This window comes from Siphateles boraxobius, unplaced genomic scaffold (genome assembly GCF_051911475.1).
Source record: "Siphateles boraxobius isolate OS27281-9 unplaced genomic scaffold, OSU_SipBor_1 33, whole genome shotgun sequence".
In the NCBI taxonomy this organism is placed as follows: domain Eukaryota; kingdom Metazoa; phylum Chordata; class Actinopteri; order Cypriniformes; family Leuciscidae; genus Siphateles; species Siphateles boraxobius.
The window spans coordinates 12,727,563-12,732,292 of NW_027508953.1; positions in this window are offsets into that span (position 1 = coordinate 12,727,563).

The window sequence follows — 4,730 nt, forward strand, 5'->3', positions numbered from 1 at the left end:
TCCCAGAGTGCTGTATCAAGGCACCTCAGTGGGAAGTCTGTGGGAAGGAAAAAGTGTGGCAAAAAACGCTGCACAACGAGAAGAGGTGACCGGACCCTGAGGAAGATTGTGGAGAAGGACCGATTCCAGACCTTGGGGGACCTGCGGAAGCAGTGGACTGAGTCTGGAGTAGAAACATCCAGAGCCACCGTGCACAGGCGTGTGCAGGAAATGGGCTACAGGTGCCGCATTCCCCAGGTCAAGCCACTTTTGAACTAGAAACAGTGGCAGAAGCGCCTGACCTGGGCTACAGAGAAGCAGCACTGGACTGTTGCTCAGTTTTGCATGTCATTCGGAAATCAAGGTGCCAGAGTCTGGAGGAAGACTGGGGAGAAGGAAATGCCAAAATGCCTGAAGTCCAGTGTCAAGTACCCACAGTCAGTGATGGTCTGGGGTGCCATGTCAGCTGCTGGTGTTGGTGCACTGTTTTATCAAGGGCAGGGCCAATGCAGCTAGCTATCAGGAGATTTTGGAGCACTTCATGCTTCCATCTGCTGAAAAGCTTTATGGAGATGATTTCATTTTTCAGCACGACCTGGCACCTGCTCACAGTGCCAAAACCACTGGTAAATGGTTTACTGACCATGGTATTACTGTGCTCAATTGGCCTGCCAACTCTCCTGACCTGAACCCCATAGAGAATCTGTGGGATATTGTGAAGAGAAAGTTGAGAGACGCAAGACCCAACACTCTGGATGAGCTTAAGGGCGCTATCGAAGCATCCTGGGCCTCCATAACACCTCAGCAGTGCCACAGGCTGATTGCCTCCATGCCACACCGCATTGAAGCAGTCATTTCTGCAAAAGGATTCCCGACCAAGTATTGACTATTGTGTGCATAACTGAACATAATTATTTGAAGGTTGACTCTTTTTTTTGTATTAAAAACACTTATTTTATTGGTCGGATGAAATATGCTAATTTTTTGAGACAGGAATTTTGGGTTTTCATGAGCTGTATGCCAAAATCATCAGTATTAAAACAATAAAAGACCTGAAATATTTCAGTTGGTGTGCAATGAATCTAAAATATATGAAAGTTTAATTTTTATCATTACATTATGGAAAATAATTAACTTTATCACAATATGCTAATTTTTTGAGAAGGACCTGTACTGTTAGATGCTTCGTTCCCATGACTGCATAAACTAAATATACTGAATGTCAAAACAAAGGGTGTGTTTGACTTAAAGGGATAGTTCACCCAAAAATTAAAATTCTGTTAGTATTTACTCACCCTGATGTTGTTCCAACCCCGTAAGACCTTCGTTCATCTTCGGAACACGAATTAAGATATTTTTGATGAAATCTGAGAGCTGGATCACTCCTCCATAGGCTTCTTGAGGGATTGAACTTGCAGGCCCCGAAAAGTTATTACAGACATCGTTAAAATAGTCCAAGTGACTACAGTGGCTCAATCTTAAGTTTATCAAACAACGAGAATACTTTTTGTGCGGAAAAAAACTAAAATAATGACTTTATTTTAACTATTCCTTTCCTTATCTGTGGGCCTCAAGTCAGTTCACTAGTGTAAAAGCGTAGAGCTTCTGTTGTTGTACGTCACACGCATCACCCACATGACCAGCGTCGGCCAATAGTGAGCCTACCTGTGACGTAGCTCTACGCTATTGCACTAAGTTAACTGACTAGAGGCCAACAGAGAAGGAAATGAATAGTTGGAATAAACTCGTTATTTTTGTTTGTTTTTGCGCACAAAAAGTATTCTCGTCGCTTGATAAACTTAAGACTGAGCCACTGTAGTCCCTTGGACTATTTTAACGATGTCTTTAATAACTTTTCGAGGCCGGCAAGTTTCAATCCTTTTGAAGCCTATGGAGGAGTGATCCAGCTCTCAGATTTCATCAAAAATATCTTAATTCGTGTTACGAAGATCAACGAAGGTCTTACGGGGTTGGAACAACATGAGGGTGAGTAAATACGGACAGAATTTTCATTTTTGGGTGAACTATCCCTTTAATGCAGCTCTGCGCAGCAGACTGATCGGTGTATAGCATCAAAATACCGTGAGAGCGATTAGAGGGCAGCGGGCTTAATATGCGTTAGAATCGCTCTTGCGGTACTTTGATTTCATACGCCGTTCAGTCTGCGCAGAGCTGCATGAAGTCGAGCACTCCTTTTGACTTCATGCGGAGACTGATTAGTGTCTGCTTTGAAGCAGTGCACATTGGTTAGAATTTGTTTTCTACTTATGTCCTTTAGATTTCTTACAGGTTGAGTTGTTGTTGCCCATTACACGCTAGCATTCTGCTAATGAACTGATTGGTCAGTGAAGGACTGATTACGACCAGAGATACCACTTGATGGCATTGTGGCATCCGAAGCAGGACCAGAATATGTGTATTTTCGGCGTAGTCTTTTAAAACAAAACAAAAACTCTTCTAGCGCGTGTATTTACCTGTGTCAGCGGTGTTGTCGATGAAAAGACAGTGCAGAGCACGAAAGCACCAAAGTGACTGAAGGATTGCCGTAAAGCAGTATCTCTGGTGGAACGATGTGTATGACGTCATTGACATTTTAAAAGACTTTTTAAAGCAAATGAGTGACTTTAAAAAATTTAACACCCAGCAATGAGTCATTTCTTTGCATCTCCTTTCTAATACATTCAAATTACTAGACAAAAAAATATATCTTGAGAAAAGTGGATTTTTAGGGGTAAATATTGACCTCCATTCATTCTGCACTCGTCCTGTGAGCGCCCTCATATGGAACCAGAGTGGAACTGCAACCAGTTCAGAAGCTGGAAGTTTACTGAGTGAACGTTCTCCCCATATTAGACATTCTCTGACGTTATCATACCTTAAAAGTATTTTCAAAAATATATCTAAAAAATCTGGATGAATTTGTCAACTATAAACAAACATATCCTACAGCGTTTTCACAGCTACAATGCCAACAAAAGATGGGGCAGTTTCCCGTGGGAAAGAACAAAAAGAGCAGCTCACATAAATGTCCTTAAATATACAATGAAAGTGTTTAACATGATCAAATGTATTATCTTAAAATAAATGTATATCATCTTTTTTGTTACAAATATATAGGGGAGAGCAGGGAGTGTTGTAACTGTCAGTTTAACAATTAAGATCAGAGCTATGGTGATGTCATCAATATCATACACTCCCATCACCTTTTTGATCTCACAGGAGAAGTGACTGTGAGCAATATTGAAGATTTTATGCACAAAAAATATATATTTTCAGGTAGAAAAGTAAATTGTCAAGATTATATTTTGCCTAGCAACCATTGCATTATAGATACAATTATTTGATTTGCATAACCTAAAGTAGCTGTTTCTCTGGTTTAATTTGATGCTTTGCATACATGCTAAAAGAGTTAGCTATGTTTTGGCTGTTTGGGTTGGGTATAGTTGTAATAGTTCATTAAAAATGTTACAACCCCTTATAATGATTCAAATGAGTCCAGTAATATAAATCACGTCCTGTTAAGGATTTATGTGGTAAACATGTTTTCATCGTAGTTTATGCACGTGTCTTATCAGATAAAATCATCCGCCTCAATTAAACACTTTTTTTTGTATTGTATTTTGGCGTTTTCATCCAGCCTTTTTTTATTATCTGATGCCGCAAAACATTTAAGCCAGTTGTTTTGTGCTAAATTTAAAGTCCTAAATGAAATACTATTTTTTTTTTGTCCCTTTAAATTGTTAACTTTATTCAAAAGTGATTTTTCTTTGTTCTTCAATAAAGTTCTTGCATAAATTAGATAGTGTTCATCTTATTTCAGCAAATCACCTCTCATTGTTACATCTATCCAGGCTAGTGTTACAACTCACCCTAGTTGTGAGGTAGCTTGTAACGAAGGAAATCTTTGAATTTGACATTAACTCACATAATCTGTAATTGTGTAGTACACATCCAAGTGAGTTTTATTTGTAGTGCAAAAATGTGGCTACCGTGTATTAAAGATTGAGAGATCTATCACAAACAACCACTGAGTTACTGATGCTCAAACAAACATTGTTACTACCATCCCCGTTCTCCCCTAGGATATTATAATAACAAAATATTCTCCCAATTAAGATCACCAACATGGTCCAGTAATAGTATACGATTTGGTGGCCATCTCTTTTCAAAACAGAGCGAATAGCTTTGTTATTTTTTTTAACTTGTAAAAATGTTACAACATTCAGTATTGACTAGATTAAAGTAAGTCAGGGAAATAGATGACACCTGTACATAGAAAAACAACAGCAGAATGAATAGCACAAATTTGCAGGGGGGTCCGACAAATTAGAGAAATCCTTAAATCATAAGGGATCCCTGTGAATTGAACAACTGACAAACCCAAAACCATTCCTTTATCACGCCCTAAAAAAAGTGACAATTATTTGCGAAAAAATTTTTGCGTGTAAATCTGCTTCCATACCAACAAATCTTGACCACGAAAGCCACAAACTTTTATAGTTTTATCTATTTTATAGTCACACATTAACCAGAAACCAGTCAGAAAAAAGTAGAGGACAGATTTTTTCGGAGAGCATTTTAACCAATTAATTTGATGTAATTAAATGTATTATTCGAGTGGAAAAAATTGAATAATTGGTCAATACGTGGCAGTTTTTTTATCTAGATGTATGGAGGAAGCAACAAATATCAGTCTCGAAATGCCTTCAGCTTTGGTCAGAAGCGAATGACTTTTGAGAAACAACCAGAGA